At 50.4% G+C, this 17,815-nt stretch overlaps 1 long non-coding RNA gene across 1 annotated transcript; it reads left to right on the top strand.

The window, feature by feature from the left end:
• Nucleotides 1-6,558: 6,558 nt before the first annotated feature.
• Nucleotides 6,559-14,625, top strand: LOC144162077 (uncharacterized). Its single transcript, XR_013320596.1, has 2 exons — nt 6,559-6,911; nt 14,475-14,625. It is a non-coding gene; the product is annotated as an uncharacterized LOC144162077 (long non-coding RNA).
• Nucleotides 14,626-17,815: the final 3,190 nt, after the last annotated feature.

The raw sequence follows: 17,815 nt of genomic DNA, 5'->3' as shown, positions 1-17,815 counted from the left end.
GAATTGCTAATGTCGGAAAATAAATACGGGCGTACACATGCTGTTTCATCTTTCTTTGCACGTAAACATTGATTACTAAAATTATAAATGTTCAGTAGCTACCATACGTCACCACTTGCTGCGTTCTCGCCAAAATTTATGGTACGCAAAGAGAAAATTTATTACCGCATATTTTGCGTTTTCAATTCGAATCTTCCCCCCTTTTGCTTCTTGAGTTTAAAGGAAGCGCCATTGGAAGATCTGCGGTAAAATTCCGACAAAGCGCCCCCCTGTAGGCAATCCGAGATCACCAGCGAAGTGTGGAGGGGCGCTATCCCAAAACGACACCAAAATTCGTGATGGCGGCGACAACGATCTGCCGCCAGAAAAAAAAACAAATTACACCATCATCCCGTATGGGAACCCTGAGTAGTATGCGAAGCAGCCATGGGGTCGATTCAAATGCCCAGTAGTTTTCAGTTCGTCGTTTCCGTTAGGTTGAGGTACGTAGCTGCTATTATATTTACCGTTTTCTTTCCATGGTAACTACCACACTTTTTACTTACCGGAACTACGAACTGGGAAATTGCGTTGACCCCATGGCTGCTTCGTATACTACTCAGGGTTCCCCTACGAGAAGATGGTGTAATTTTATTGCAGGGGGGGGGGGGGGGGGGGGTTAGAGTGGAGAGGCATTAAAGAGGGAGAGAAAGAGGCGTTGTACGTGGTATGAGTTTGTCTTTAGGCGTTATCATCATCATGTTCAACGTAGGTGACGTCGAGCTGTGGTTGGTGTTGCGCTTTGATTATGACCGCCTTATGGTTTGTAAAATGTAAAGTCAAGGACTGTTGTAGTGGATGAACCCTAAAGTTGCTGAAGATGAGGTCGATGCACGTTCCCCGGATGGTTGTGGCTGCTTGTAATCACGGCCCGCCGAGACTCGCCGACGCACGCCGCTGCCGACGACGATGATACGTCGAAGGTGCGTGAAGCGTGCTCGTCTCGTGCCAGTCCAGGAAGGCACCGGCAACACTGTCGCTCCAGGAGCCCTTAAAGGGGAAGCGTGCTCGTCTCGTGCCGGCCCAGGAAGACACCGGCAACACTGTCGCTCCAGGAGCCCTTAAAGGGTAAGACACCACCGGGCGTTCGCAAGCGGAGCATGCGCAGTGGGGGTGTGGACGCCGCACGGTGTAGGGAGGGACATAGCCCCGATCATGCGATGCTTCGCATCTACAAAAGCAGAACGCACATGCACCTAACATTTTGACAAAGAATGTTAGTCATCACTCTCAAAACCATTATAAGACTCCTTAAATATTCCCAAAGAAAAACTCGCACAATTCTGCTTGAAATCCTCCCCGGTGTCCTGGTGCCCTGGCTCTAATACCTGCTAGTCAACCACGCAGGTCGCCTTCGTCCGTGCCATTCAGTGCGTTCCTGATACCACAGCCCCTTAAGCACCGTACCACAGTATCCTCGGGTACAGCGGCCCAGGCCTCAGCAACCAAACTGAGCACATACTGCTGCCAAAAGAAACAGACACCGCAAAAATAAAAGCAGAAATGGCGCGTAGAGGTCTAGCTGGTAGCAGGATTGTATTGGATTGAATTATAAACTGGCTGTGGCGCGCCAGCGTTGCCTGGGTGCAGTGAATTTCAGGGTGCGAACACTGCGGAACGAAAGGAGGGGGGGGGGGGGGGGTGCGGTTTCCGGGAACATTGCGGATATTTGTAATTGTGGATATCATCGCGGGTGGGCGGTGGTAAATAATTTTTCGGTACGTTGCCGACTGTCTCATTTCTACTCCGTTATGTTAATGTTTTCGTCCCGCAAAGTGCACTCTGCGCGCTGACACCTTTCAACACTACAAAGTGGATGCCACTGTTCTTCATTTTATGTCTTTTGTGTGTGTTCGTATTTTTCTATATAAGCACGCTGACACTCCAAATAAACTATTCTCAAAACGTTTTTCTCCGCAGTTCAAATGGATCGATGCAACTCGATTTTATATCACATGGCTGCTGTCATGACGCGTTCCGGCAGAACTCTTGTGCCCTTCAAAATAATGAGACGTGGAAATGGTTGCTGCCTTGACGCCGCCTCCGCTTTGGGAACCGTTCTTGTACAATTGTCGCTTCGGTAAAGCCCAAAACACCGCGAGCGGCAAAAATTCCTCACGAGTGACAAGATAGCCCCGTTCTAATTCTTCTGTCGGGAGATAATCGGGCGCTCTTCTGTAGTCGCGAATGCGTGAGCGCCCGGATGGGCCCAATGACAGCGACTGTGGCAGAAGAATTATCCCGGCTACGGGACGACAATCCCCCCAGCCACGCGTCAATGACGACACGAAGGATTTCCACGAGGGAATAGAAGTGCCACTCACTCATAGGGTACAAACATTGTTCGCGTTGTACAGAGAAAAAAACGGCGTGTTAAAAATACTTTAAAAAAAATAGAAAAACACACTCCCTGTTGTCACCCGGCATCCTGTAGGTAGCGCCGCCGAGAAGAGCACCTTACGGGGTCTGAGAGTGTGCGTACGCATAACTGCGAGGGTTGATTTCCCGGCTGCTTGGTAAGCCGACACTGTTTCCACCGGTGTTGTTATAAACTCTCATTCACTGAGATGGTTCCCAGCGCTGGAGAAGAAACGCAGTCGCCCCACGAACGCTCAGTTTGTGGGGCGACTGCGTTTCTTCATAGTCATCACCGCTGTAATAAACACAGTCGGCACCAATGTTTGCATTCGTTCTTGCTACTGCGATGTGTGTACAGTGCGCGTCAGGCTTGTCTAGGGCAAGCGAGCGCGCGGCTTCCGAGCATGCGGGCGACATCTGCTGATAGTGGCTGGGTTGGAGATAGCTTGCCATTGCGCGTGCGTGGATCTCGGACAGGGTCAGGTCGGTCGTCTTATAGCATGGGACCCTCAAACTTTGAGATGCCACGCCCCGCAAGGGGCGCTTTTATTCTGAAGTGCCAATCGTAGGCGGTGGCACGGGGTAAGCGCGTAATTTGACGCGATGCGTTGTCAGTGCAGCCGTTACGTAATCGCACAAAAGGTTCGACAGAAGCGCTGCAGTGCATTCTTGTTGCGTGCTTTTCGTTTACTGAACGTAAGATTCAGAAGATTAGCGCAGGTCGTTTTGTATTATTGTGTAACCGCCTGCTGGGTTAGTGCACCGCGTCGAACGACGCAGACTATCCGTCCTGTCAACGCTCGCGGCTGCCACTGTGAAAGACAAGCGCCCCTCGAGGGTGGTGGCGTCTGCAAGTTCGAGCGGCACATGCGAAACGACGACCGGCCTGACCCTGCCCGAGATCGGCGCACGCGCAATGGCAAGCTATCTCCAACCCAGCCGCTATCAGCAGATGTCGCCAGCACGCTCCCAAGCCGCGCGCTCGCTTGCCCTAGACAAGCCTGACGCGCACTGTACATACAAATGACGTGCATGTAGGTTTGTATCCCTCTACGCATTTGTTTTCATTAGACAGATCAAAGGCACCGACGGATGACGTTGATTATGGGCAGAACTTGTTTCTTTTTTCAACCCTGTTTATAACGCTGAATTTCTTCTTCTCAAATGAACTTTTCTTTATGCATCGTGAAACCTATGACATGCCTCAAATTCAATTTCTGTGGGGTGGACGATTTGTTTACCCAATTTTACATAAAAGAGCGTTATTGGTATGCATGGATCATTTCTATGTAAATCTGCACGTAAAATATTTATCAGTCTATGTATATGGCGCAACAAGCTCCGAGGATTTTGAGTCTGATGTATTTGCAAAGGAATTAGAGAGACACATAGTTGTCAGCTATCGTAACGCACTTGGAGAGGTAATGCAGGCTGAAAAAAAAGACGCCTGCACAGAAAAACAACGTGTCCTACCTAATTTCTATTAAGGAACTCGTCGGAGACAGGACACATAAAACGAAATAGTTGTCGCAGCACTTTTACTCCAGATCTATTTATAAAATATTTAGGCCGCCAGAAAATAAAAAATCGCTGCCGTGGAAACGGCATTTCTTGAATGTGGCTGGTTGCATAGAACGAAAGCAAAGAAAAATGGCAAGAAAACCACGTAAAAGGAATAAAACTGTGAACGAAGGTACTCAATGTGTATAATGTCTCCTTAACCTGCTAAAGACGGCACCGGGCTTAATGGTACTTCGAGTTCGAATGTGACCTCTACGTGATCGCATTTTATTTATACTGCACGACACCTTTCACTTGGAACATTTACCTTGTCAGAAGGGATTACCAGGAAGAAATTCTATGAATTAGCTTGTCTTTTCATGCGACGCCAGGTTACCATCGAAAGCCACAAAAGTTCGCTTTGGGTGCTAGATTGTTCAGTCTTGAATTTAAATTCAGTTTGTGTGGGCGGGTCAGTGAAACCCATACACTAACGTACGCTCTGTTCCTTCCCTGTCCCTGTCACTCGTCTAAGCATGCAGAGCGCTAAATATGAAGTCACTAGCGTCAGAGCATTGGAGTCCGGTTAAAGCAAGGTGACTGCAAGCGATATTTTGAGTTCCCAAAGTGCAGCAAATGTTGATAAATAAAACAAACTCTGAGTTTCCCTAATTTCTGCGGAGGAACAAAAACGTGCAGTCGCGTTTCACCATTCTTAACTGAATCACGCTTTTTACGCCACACGGCATTTTGTGTTCTGCTCCTTGTGTATCTGTGAGCACGTATACAACGACATAAACATATTCGACCGGACATCCCAAAGGAGCTGTGAAAATAGCGATGGTGACGTGTTAACTTGACAAAAGTCGTAGAATTGCTTCCCTTATTTCGCTTTCTCTCGGTCGACCTATGGCGACGTATAGAAGTGCAAAGCTCCAAATTAGTGGGCTTTTTGGTCAAAACGCCAAACTCTTCATGGCGCAATTTGTTGCAGCGTTGTTGCTGTTGTCTACCATTTAGGGCCCACATGTTTTATAAAATTATCCTCGAGCCTACGCGCATATAAGATGAAAGCACCGAAAGTAGTCAACAAAACGCAGTCCCTAGTTTCGAAAATCCCCTCCATCCACGCTCAAGCAAGCTGCGATGCCTTTTAATCTTTATAGCCACTTCTGCAAAAGGAAGAGGCAGGCTGAATAGGATCACGGCTTAAAGTTCTTGTAGAAATTTGCGGCAAACCTTTTGCAAGGTTTGTTAATAAAATCCGCACATCGTTTTCTATCGCTGTACACAACTAAGGAATGAAGAAAGAGCGAGGCAACGCCTCACTAAACCTCCCGCACCCGACGAACAGAAACAGCAACGCATTTTGCACGCTGCGTCAGTTTCAGTGGCGTCGAACATCCTGCGAGCGTACAAGTTGTCACAGGTCACGTCTCGGATCAAGGGCAGCTTGGTGATGGAAAGGCAATGAGCGGCATGTGAGCGCTTCGGTGAGCGTGAAGGCAGCGTCCCTCCTACTCCCCCTTCCCCCCCCCCCCTTTTTCTGGCAGGCTATGTCTGGACGCGGAGAAGCTGGCCGCAAACCGTATATACGTGCTCGTTTGAGTGCGCGCTTGTGGGTCTGTTTATGCGCATAGAAACTTTGTTAGGCGTGAGTAAAGTGCTGCCATGCCAGCCCGTGCTAGGTAAAGTTTCTGTTGAGATCAGCAGAAAAAAGCGATATAACGGGCAGGCATACAGAACTCAAGGTGTCAATAGTCGTTTTGTAAAATTTATCGTGTTCTGCGGTTAACGGCTTTCACTACATAGCCTTTTATACGTTGACTTACATATCTAGACAAAGAAAATCAAGTTTGATAAACGGTAAGTTTGGGTAGTTCAGTACGAAGTTCTGTAGTTTTGAGCCAACTTTAAAATCTGTTTTCTCTATAGTCTTGTTGATGACATTGTTTGTCGAGATGGCACGAAACACGCTATTTAGTGGAATAATTAAAAATTTGCTGAAATTGTTTCATTTCTCAAAGAATAAACCATCGTATCCTGCCGGACAAACGCTTGGTGCACTAAAACCACCAAACCTTTTGAATATAACAAACTTGTGTTTTGTTTTCATGGCCAATTTAAAGGCAACACTGATCCTCCAAAGTGCAGTCATATATAAATTGAACGAGCCTGATTTTAATTTTTTGTGACTCTCGAACTTCTACGATATGTCATCTCGAAAAAACAAGTACAATCGTATTCAAGTTTAAGACCCGGAGCTCAAGGCTGTAATAAGGTGAATGGTGATAAAGGGACACAGAATAATTCCAATATTTGAACGACTCTCGAACCTTTACCGCTATATTACTCGTCCAACATACGACCCTCTTTCTCACTTCCGTCACGATAGAAAAATACCCGCGCAGACGTGAACCAAACACGCGACTACGTATAGCCGAAACTTTAGCTATGGAGCCACCGTGTTGAGCGAGCAAACGGGGCCGTATAATTGCCTGACTGCGCTGCATTGTCCCGCTATCGTAACTACCAACTAGCCCCCGTGGTGCTGTGGAGAGTAACACACGTTAGCCGAAATAAATTGATAGCGATAACGCAAGCGCTGTGATTAGCCACCACCCTTCTTCGCATCAGCAAAGTCGCGCCTGCGCAGACAGAGCCTATTTTGCTTCAGACGCCCTTACCGTGCTGGGCGTGAATATCGTGCTGCTGTATGCTTCGTTTAGTTTTGTACGCGCCTGTAGATTTCGGAAAGCCCCGAGCAGCTTGAGGGGACGTCTTGCCAGCGACCGGCGGAGTGTGACCTTGACTCGGACGGGCTGCTCAACGAACGAACCTCCCGCTGGACTCTAGAGGTTAGGGTGCATCGGCAGTGGAGTGTGGGAATCGACGCCTCTGCAGTGTGCATTCGGCAACCATCGGCAGTGGAACTGGAAACATCTGTGGCGGCCCCCGTGACATCCTGTCGTTAACCGAGGACGCCCAAAGCATCGCCGTCTTCAGGCTTCCAGGTAGGTGATACCTTTTAGCGCGCACACGATTGTCGCAACAGGTGTTTCTTTTAAGCTACTGCGCACCCATACGCGTTGTGCGCGCCTGAAAGCCTATTCCGTGGAATGCATGCTTGATTCGTCAGCGCCCCTTCACGGGGGACCTTGAGTAACCTTGGCGACGGTATTGGCGACACCGCGGACCCCGAGCCCCCAAAAGTAGGTTGTAATCTACCGTGACGACGTGTGTAGAGGTGGAGGCGCCGCGGGTAAGAAAACACGAATGGTGGCGGCCGGTTTTGTGGTCAATCTCCGACCGATAGGCTCCCTTTCTGTTTACCAACCAGGGACTTCCCCGGCCTCTTCTGCTATTAGGGTAAGGCTGCTGAAGAATGTACCCCCGCTTCCTGGTCTATACTATAGCGGATGGTACTTTCTAACGCCCCCCCCCCCCCCCCCCCCAAAGGGGCTGCACCGAAGTATCTTTTCTCCCTTTGTCAACCTCTAGCTTTCCTGAAGCGGATAATTACTCCCGATTTCTTGCCATAGAATCCCTCAATCCCTCCTGCATCGCAGTCAGTCTTCTTGATTGCAAAATATCTTGAAGCTGTAATTGAAACATCGTATAAAGCTATAAAACAAAGGACTGATGAAGTCCTTGTCAAGGTAAACGAGAAACAGCAGGCCATAAAGCTCCTAGCACAAACTCGAATGTTTGATCTGGACATCAGGGTCACACCCCACCGGAGCCTCAACAGCTCGCAGGGTGTGATCTCTGAGCCAGGTCTGCTGAACGATACAGATGCGGACCCCTTGAGGGCTTAAAGGATCTCCTTGAAGGATCTCCTTGAAGGAGCAGGGTGTCATGGCCGTGAGGCGCATCACCATCTGCAGAGACAAGAAAATTCCCACCCTGACATCATCCTGACCTTTGACCGTTCGGCACTTCCACAATATATAAATTGTGCATGATTTATCCGGTGCTCGATCCGTCCTTACATGCCGAACCCACGGCAGTGCCAGTGGTTCGGGCACTGTATAAACTCTTGCCGTGGCCGAACAACCTGCGCAAAATGCGCGGGTGGCACAAGATCACCCCACTGACAATTGTAGATCCGACACTCTTTTTCGTGGGAACTGCCGGGGACCGCATGGGTCATACCCCCGCACTTCTGAAAAAGTACAATTCGAAAAAAAGATATTAACATCAAGATCACCGAGAACATCACCTTCCCAGAGGCTGACAAGAGGTTCGCCTCTTTCCCTCCGGGGAAGTACGCCGACGCAGCTTGCCGGGGTGTGGAGCAGCGTCTGGTTTTGGCGACGACCAAGGTCAGCGTATCTGATCTAAGCCCGCCCCTGCCCGCCGCTGGGTTGTCTACGGCAGCCCAAGCAGTCACCACACCACTTGCTGAGTCAGCAGCGGCTTTGGAGGCACAGTCCCTGTCGGGACCGATGCCGCTCCTGTCCCTTCTTCCCGGCCTCCAGTACACTGGATGCTGCCCGTCTGCTGTACTGGATGCTGCTGTACTGGATGCTGTACTGGATGGCGCCCATCCAGTACACTGGATGGGCACTTGGGGCCCCGCATGGGCTCCCACCCCCGCCGCCGCACCGCCCGTGCCGCCTGTGGCGTTCCTGAGCCCTCGGCGGGTGCGGCTCCAGCAAAGGGCACATTAAAGGGTGCTAAATACAAGGGGCCCGGTCCGACGGGCACCGCTAGGACATCCGACGACGAGATGGACGTTACACCATTCTTGCCAGCGACGCTGGGGAAGGAACAGGTCCCTTCGTCAAAACCCACAGAGAAGCCAGAAAAAACCCCTCCGAGAATAACAGCCCCGAAAGTCCTTACATATATTATCCCACTCCAGTAGCTCTTAACACTCGAAATGGGAAGAGAAAATATTTTTCAATGGAACTGCAGAAGCCTTCTTAATATTCTTGACTATGAGTTCGAGATTTTGCATGCTAATCAGCCAAGTGTAAATTGTGTCCAAGAAACACATCAGAACTCCAATAACACAAATTTCTTGAATAGTTATATGGCATTCAGATTCCGCCACGAATAATTCGAATTACTCGCCACCGCGACGGCAGCATGGTGCCTCGCCCCCGACTAGAGAAACGCTCCCGCTGCCTTCACACGAGGCTGCTTCGCCTCTGGAAAGGAGAGAAGAACGGAACGAGAGGCTGAATCGAGAAAAAGCAATCTAAAACACCAATAACATACCTTTTTGTAAGAAGTTTCTTTCAGGACTACGTCGAAGTGGACGCGAGATCAGGGTAGGAGTGTGCTGACGGATGGGTTAGACGCGCAAAACCTGTCGCTGCCAAAGACCACGGGGAAGGGGCGAAGTATACGTGAAAAGGAGGCGTTACACTACATTCACCTGTTACACAAAAAAGTGCTGACTTACGCATTCAAGGATTAGAGGCGGGCCGATCAATAGCTGACATTTTCACGACGCTAATTGCTGACATGCTCTACTGCTCCTCCATGGTATTGCGCAATTTCTGTTCTACACTCTCGTTAGTTCGAACTTTCATTATTTCGAACTTCGTGGCGGCCTCTTGCAGTTTTAATTAACGAGCTTTTACTGTAATTGTTCGATCTTCTGAATCTGGGCCCTCTTACCTATGCGGTGGACGCGTTCGATGTCACCGGCTTGTACCTCGAGGTGCGTGGAAAAAACTCTTGAACTGTATCTCCTAGACTTCCTTGTCGGTGTCAAGAAGGCGTTTAACGATTAGGTGGTTTCTCGTCATCCTGTTATCGTAGTGATCTACTGAATCAACAAGTTCTTCATCTATGGGAGCGTAAAATCGCAATCACCGACCAAATCAGAATAAAATGTCCGACGTTCCGTAGCTCCTACAAAGAACCCGTAGGGGCTCCGATACGTCACATTTTAGGGGCGATAGTCCTCTTGCTCGGTCCCTGTCCCGTCCCTCGTTGCTGCTGTACACGGCACCACGATGATGATTGTGGCAGGATCCCCCTAGGGATTGGCCAACCAAAGATTGGCCGAAGAGGTCAAAACGTTCAACGCGTTCGTTGCTACCCAACAAGGAGGAGAGGAAAAACAAGAGGTTGTCGTTCGTCGCCTGCGAGCTCAAGACACGTACCGGGGGTACGCGACCCAAGACGCTCTGCAGAAGGCGACGGCCAAGGTGGCTAAAATGTCACACACCGAATTCGCCAACTTACTCATGGAGATTCTCATCGTCCCAAACAAGCCCTACATAATCACCACAAACATCGACGTCGTCGACGGGCTTGTCAACGGAGCGGTGGGAAGTCTCAAGCTGTACGAGTGAGGAGTGGTGGTCTTGCCGCGGCGGCGCCCGGTTTCGATCCCTCGACTCTCTGGCCGCGACGGGAACTACGTTGCGCAATTCCCACTGCGCTACAAACCGAGACGCGAGCACGGCTACGAACGCGCCTTATGTCCTTCATTCATTCAGATGGTGCGCGCCGTCAAGAAGACCTATAACAATGTTTCGCGGTTTCATCGATAAGCATTTTAGCTTCGCCCCTCTCATCATCATTCACTTCGTGGAGATGGAGGGATTGTTTTTTAATTTTGACTTGGTCAGTGGCTATGACTTTACACTCCCAAATATGACCCGTAACTAGACGAAGTTTCGTCGAACACATGACTAATGGCGTGTTCGGTTTGGCGTTTACGAGCGCTCCTGAGTGCTCTGAAAAGTGGCCGCGCCTTCGGTTGGTAGAATTCCAGCTCTCGAACTACCTTCGGTTGGTTCTTTCGCAGCGTTAGCTTCCGACTCGGAGCACTCCCGACCGTTCTGACTTCGAAGTGAGAGCCTGGCGCGATCTGGCCGGTAGGACGGGTCACGTGACACAAAACGCCGCGGTTTACCTGGTGGCTTCCCGCGCTGGCTGCACGCTGGCGCTACAGGCACTACAGGCGCGCTGCTCCGAGATCGCCGATGCATTCGGTTGGCACGCTGCCTCTCGCGCTCTGATTGCGAGCCGCCTTGGCACCTGGCGACTCCAAGCCAGAGGACCGGAGCGGCCAACCGAATACGCCATAAGTTCATTTCCTTTGTTTGCTTGATTTTACTTCACGTACTGAGTTACGTGCATCTTTGCACTTTGACACAATTTGCGCGAACTTTTTCAAATCCCTCTCAATTTCATGAATTTTGGTATTATTGCTGGTAATTTGGTGTCTCGTTTCTGTCAGGGTGGCTGTGGTTTCACCATGAATTTCTTTCAATAAAGCTAGAACATTAGGATTAGGTTTGCTTCAACGCCGCCTGTGCAGAGTAGGAACAGGGAAAGGCCTGTGCTTAGCAGATAGGTCTCGGGCTAACAAAGCTTGGCAAGTTAGACAAACCATTCAAACGAGCCCTTGGGTAACTTGTATGCTCACGGTAGGAAACAAATGACCCATAGCACTGCTCTGGATTCAAAACACAACTATAGACAGCTGAGATACGCGGCCAGCAGTATGCAAGAGATACAGTTCGGAAAAGATGGAAAGGCTAAATTCCTACCTAGAACAACGAGAACCAGGACTTAGCAATGTCCACATGGTATGAATGAAGGTTTCCTTCAAGCCACTTGCTGGGAGGAGGGAATTAAGTGCTGTCTGGCACGACAGCGCAAAGTGTTTCTTTGAATGAGGCCCCACAAGCGTTATTCAGACTGAAAGAGCGTCGGATGAGCCGGGGGAAATATGCGGACAGCGAGGAGATTATACGCAGTTAGTTCCTTATAGCGAAACAAGCTGTCTCGGGCCGATCGGGCTTCGTGCAAGGGGACGGGGCTTGGGCCTGCTCAGACAGTGCGCTCTCGAACTGCTTTTTTCGCTGCCTGCTTGCCCCCCAGCCCAGTACGGGCAGAAGTGCAGACCAGCTCGACTGAGTCGATCGGTAGGCGATTTTCAAGAAGAATTTCGAGTACCTAAGGCGAGATGGCCCCTCTGAGAATGATTTTATGTGTGTTTTCGAATGAGAGATCACGATTGGGATGGGGGGGGGGGGGGGGGGGTTGCAGCTGCTTTAGTGCTAGGGCGATTGCCCTGCCTCCGCTGTCTGGATGCGTATTGTGAGGGAGGTGAGGGGTGCGGAGTCCATGCTCGTTCATTCCTCCGTGATTGGTTGTGAATACTGCGGGGAAGAGGAGGGCGGATGAGGGAGATTTTAGGATCACTTATCAGTGGATCACGCAGATTTAAGGCATGCATAACCTGTCGACCAGTAGGTGTGGTCGATAGGCGTTTAAGTTGAACGAGTCTATGGGGTTCGTGTTAATTCTTCTGCAGTGTTGTATATGCCCAGGTGTTCCAATCTAAAAGTGGGAGGAGTGTGTGAACTAACGCTCACCCGTTGCTTGTTTAGAGCAACAACCGTGTTGTCGGCCTTCAGCCAATCAGGGGTCCCTCGGAGGGGCCACAACTCGGAGTGCCGCTACATGATAGTACCACTTTCTAGTTTTCTGTCTGTGGCCTAGCGTTCTGCCGGTTTATCCCCGTAAGTTGTCGGTTAGATGCTCTCATCCTTGTCCTAGTCTTGTGAGATACACATCTCAGTGGCAGTAGTACTACCCCATCTAGATGTGTGTCCTGTTTTGATACCATTGCACGTTCTGTATTCAGCTGATCGTTAAACGGCGATTAATACCTGTGCAGGCCATTTGAATTATTTTAATTTCATTCCGGTTTCATTTATTTAACATTTCCACCGTAAAGAGCATTGTGTATGGCCTGTGAACTATGCAGCAGGGGCCGTATTGTTTTGTTGCCGGGTCTTGCAGCCATTTGCCCGACCCACTTCCTCTGCCCCGCCCCGTGGTCACTGGAACGGCCCTGGAGCTCCAGCTTCGGCATGGTATTATTGCTGGTAATGTGGTGTCTCGTTTCTGTCAGAGTTGCTGTGGTTTCGCCATGAATTTCTTTCATGAAAGCTGGAACATCATCGATCTTAGAATTAAGGTTTGCTTCAACGCCGCCTGTGCTTAGCAGATAGGTCTCGGGCTAACAAAGCTTGGCAAGTTAGACAAACCATTCAAACGAGGCCTTGGGTAACTTGTGTGCTCACGGTAGGAAACAAATGAACCATAGATCTGTTCTGGATTCAAAACACAACTAGAGACAGCTGGGATACGCGTCCAGCAGTATGCAAGAGATACAGTTCGGAAAAGATGGAAAGGCTAAATTCCTACCTAGAACAACGAGAACCAGGACTTAGAAATGCCCACATGGTCATTTCCTTTGTTATGCTTGATTTTACTTCACGTACTGAGTTACGTGCATCTTTGCACTTTGACACAATTTGCGCCAACTTTTTTCAAATCCCTCTCAATTTCATGAATTTTGGTATTATCGCTGGTAATGTGGTGTCTCGTTTCTGTCAGGGTGCCTGTGGTTTCACCATAAATTTCTTTCATTAAAGCTGGAACATCATCGATGTTAGGATTGGGGGTTGCTTCAACGCCGCCTGTGCCGAGTAGGAACAGGGAAAGGCCTGTGCTTAGCAGATAGGTCGGGTCTGCTAGAACAACGAGAACCAGGACTTAGCAATGCCCACATGGTATGAATGAAGGTTTCTTTCAAGCCACGTGCGGGAGGAGGGAATTAAGTGCTGTCTGGCACGACAGGGCAAAGTGTTTCTTTGAATGAGGCCCCACAGGCGTCATTCAGACTGAAATAGCGTCGGATGAGCCAGGGGGAATATGCGAACGGAGAGAAGATTATGCGCAGTTGTTTCCTTATAGCGAAACAAGCTGTCTCGGGCCGATCGGACTTCGTGCAAGGGGACGGGGCTTGGGCCTGCTCGAACAGTGAGCTCTCGAACTGCTTTTTTCGCTGCCTGTTTGCCCCCAGCCCAGTATAGGTAGAAGTGCAGACCAGCCCGACGGAGTCGATCGGTAGGCGATTTTCAAGAAGAATTTGGAGCACCTAAGGAGAGATGGCTCCTCTGAGAATGATTTTATGGGTGTTTTCCAATGAGAGATCACGATTGGGATGGGGGGGGGGGGGGGGTTGCAGCTGCTTTAGTGCTAGGGCGATTGCCCTGCCTCCGCTGTCTGGATGCGTATTGTGAGGGGTGTGGCGTCCATGCTCGTTCATCCCTCCGTGATTGGTTGTGCATACTGCGGGGAAGAGGAGGGCGGGTGAGGGAGACTTTAGGATCACTTATCAGTGGATCACGCAGATTTAATGCATGCATAACCTGTCGACCAGTAGGTGTGATAGGCGTTTAAGTTGAACGAGTCTATGGGGTTCGTGTTAATTCTTCTGCAGTGTTGTATATGCCCAGGTGTTCCAATCTAAAAGTGGGAGGAGTGTGTGAACTAACGCCACCCGTTGCTTGTTTAGAGCAACAACCGTGTTGTCGGCCTTCAGTCAATCAGGGGTCCCTCGGAGGGGCCACAACTCGGAGTGCCGCTACATGATAGTACCTTTTTCTAGTGTTCTGTCTGTGGCCTAGCGTTCGGTCGGTTTATCCCCGTAAGTTGTCGGTCAGATGCTCTCATCCTTGTCCTGTCTTGTGAGATACACATCACAGTGGCAGTAGTACTACCTCAGGGGCCGTATTGTTTTGTTGCAGGGTCTTGCAGCCATTTGCCCGACCCACGTCCTCTGCCCCGCCCCGTGGTCACCGGAACGGCCCTGGAACTCCAGCTTCGGCATGGTGGAGATCGACATCCCCAAGCGCTTCTGGGGGCACTCAAGCACTGACCGCCATCATCAGTGGAACACAGCCTGTGTACTCCCCGAGAAGGCCATACACCTCTGCCCGCTGCTGAAACGTTACTTACCAGCCAAAGCGTTCCCCGGTTGTCAAGCATCGCGCTGTTTTATTAATGGTTCATTCACACTCATGTAAATAAATAAATAAAAAAAAATAAAAACGTGTATATTCGTCAAACCATGTGTGTGATGTGTGTTTTCACGTATTTTGCTTTCCATTTACTGTAGAATTCAATACACGTGTGTGCATACTCACGGCTGTTAACTGGAACGTTTCCAAGAAGCTCCTCTTATTTCAATGTAAAATTCGCTGTAAAGCTGGCTTTGCTTTGCTTTCACTCTGCCAGCTAGCTTGCTTTCCGTTCAGGCTGCGAAAGGTTGCAGGCTGCTAACACGAAGACAAGCTAGCTTGCTTTCCTTTCATTCTACCTAGCTTCGCGTTCACTTTGCCAGCTAGCTAACTTGCTTTCGTTCTACCAGCTTTGCTTTTGCTCTGGCAGCTGGCTAGGTAATCTTTCGACGTTAAGGCTGCGAACACAAAGACAAGAACAAATTATCACTGAACATTTCATCTTTTATTTCAAATCTAAAATTCGCCGGCGATCCGTCCAGGTGTAGTCAGGAAGCCCAGGAACACAGTGGCACTGCGAATTGTGACATAAAAATCATAACGTAACCATTCCTTGCTAAGTACTTCAACGCACTACAAAAAAGGCAAGGTCCACTGCACTAAAACCTGTGCATCGATTGAGCCTTCCGGCCAGTAGGGAGCGGTTAATATAGTCATAACCTAGCAGAGAAAATGGTCGTCCTAGGTGCTCTAAGCATCCAGGTGCACGAGGAAAACTACGCACTGCCAGCAGCAGGCGGAAAGGCTGGCGAGCGGGGAAGTGCAGGAACGAGCAATAGGGAAGTCATTAAAGGTCAAGACAATAACGCCAGGCTCGAAGAGGACCTTACGCGTATCCAACAGATGTCGGAGAAGGTTACGCGCGAAAATGTAGCCTTAAATAAACAAATACCCCGTATAAAGCACAAGCACGCCGACAAAGCGCTTCAAGAACACCTGGATTCGCTAAACTTTTCCGTCAAACATTACACATCGCCACAGTTCAACGCTCCGCATACGGAGTGGAGTTACGCTAAGGAAATACCGAAGGGCAGACAATTATGGATCGATGCGCAACAAAAAATTGCCCCCACCTCCCCGAAGGGAATCGTGAGGAAGTGCGAATGCATTTCTTGCGCCGAGAGTACACGGCGTAGTAATTCTGACATCGCCTTGAGAGGCGCCCAGCCAGCGAACGGTCTAAACTGGAGCAGAGCGAGCAGGAGACTGTAGCGAGAGAGCGCGCGCGAGCCGACCCACGGAGGTCTGGCGGTTTATCGCTGCATATAAAGGGGGGTACGCCGCGCTGAGCGCGCCGAGCCAGGTGGCTGAGAGAGAAGGCGGGCGCGCGAGAGAGAGGGGTGCGCGCGCAGCTGCAGCCAGCGAGGAGAGAGGAGGAGCGAGCGAAGGGGGAGGGGGACGCGCGCAGCGGCGCACGGCAGCTGCCGGGAGAGGAGGTGGTGCGTGACGTCACGGCGCGGGTGAGGAGAGGGATGCGCGCGGCGCACACCGCCGCGCCGCGAGGGAGCGGTGAGGGCGTGGCGTCACGTGGTGAGTGACGTCACTGCGCCGTTGCTACCGACGCTCCTCTCCGCTCTGCGCCGTTGCTAGGGAGAGCAGGGCTGCGGACGCCGCCGCCGCCGGCGGTGGATGGTTTGGGGTCGCTTATAAAGTGCATCGCACTTAAAAAAGTTTCACCTTTCCCACGCGCGGCGGCAACACTCTCAATATATGGTCTATGTATTTTGACTCGATCCTACAAGTACAAAGTTGTTTAACGTACATTGTTTAACACCCACGATTGCCTTTGCACGCAGCTTTAGTGGTCGTTTGCTTGAAAGGCGAATGCCATAGCCAAGGGTTACACGTATACACGTATGAACGGTATAGGTTACGTCTAACAAGGGTCGCTATTGTTAAGGATTGCAGGCTGGTTTATCCTTCCCATAGTACGGTTTTTATCATGAGAGTTTGGTCAGGCACCCGCTTTCCTGCAGGCATATGACCTTTGCTGTCTACAAACTGCCGTAAGTTCCGCCGTTTGGGGTGGTACCCACGGCAATTCCACTGCCAGATTATATACTTTGATTATTCGGTGCCATATTTATGTGCTCAGAACGAGAGTGAGAGAGTGCTTTATTGATATAGAAAGTGGAAACGAGTTGGCGACTGCCAATGGCATGTACGCCCCATCGTCTGCTAGATGAGCGTAGCATTAAAGCCTTTCGTCCTGCACGATTCTTCCGTCACGTTCCCTCGTGCGTCAGAAAATTGTCCCGCTATCGTAACTACCAACTAACCCCCAGTGGTGCTGTGGAGACTAACACACGTTAGCCGAAATAAACTGATAGCGATAACGCAAGCGCTGAGATTAGCCACCACCCTTCTTCGCATCAGCAAAGTCGCGCATGCGCAGACCGCTACTATTTTGCTTCAGTCGCCCTTACCGTGCTGGGCGTGAATATCGTGCTGGTGTATGCTTCGTTTAGTTTTGTACGCGCCTGTACATTTCGTAAAGCCCCGAGCAGCTTGAGGGGACGCCTTGTCAGCGACCGGCGGAGTGTGACCTTGACTCGGACGGGGTGCTCAACGAACGAACCTCCCGCTGGACTCAAGGGGTTAGGGTGCAAGGCGGTTTATGCGAGACAAAGTGCATCGGCAGTGGAGTGTGGAAATCGACGCCTCTGCAGTGTGCATTCGGCAACCATTGGCAGTGGAACTGGAAACATCTGTGGCGGCCCCGTGACATCCTGTTGTGAACCGAGGACGCCCAAAGCATCGCCGTCTTCAGGCTTCCAGGTAGGTGATACCTTTTAGCGCGCACACGACTGCCACAAGAGGCGTTTCTTTTAAGCAACTGCGCACCCATACGCGTTGTGCGCACCTGAAAGTGTTATCCGTGGAATGCGTGCTTTATTCGTCAGCGTCCCTTCACGGGGCACCTTGAGTAATCTTGGCGACGGTATTGGCGACACCGCGGACCCCGAGCCCCCAAAAGTAGGTTGTAATCTACCGTGACGACGTGTGTAGAGGTGGAGGCGCCGCGGGTAAGAAACCACGAATGGTGGCGGCTGGATTTGTGGTCAATC

This window comes from Haemaphysalis longicornis, unplaced genomic scaffold (genome assembly GCF_048455015.1).
Source record: "Haemaphysalis longicornis isolate Haplotype H1 unplaced genomic scaffold, Haemaphysalis longicornis Haplotype H1 scaffold_12, whole genome shotgun sequence".
NCBI lineage: Eukaryota > Metazoa > Arthropoda > Arachnida > Ixodida > Ixodidae > Haemaphysalis > Haemaphysalis longicornis.
This window is presented reverse-complemented; position numbering and strand designations above follow the sequence as displayed.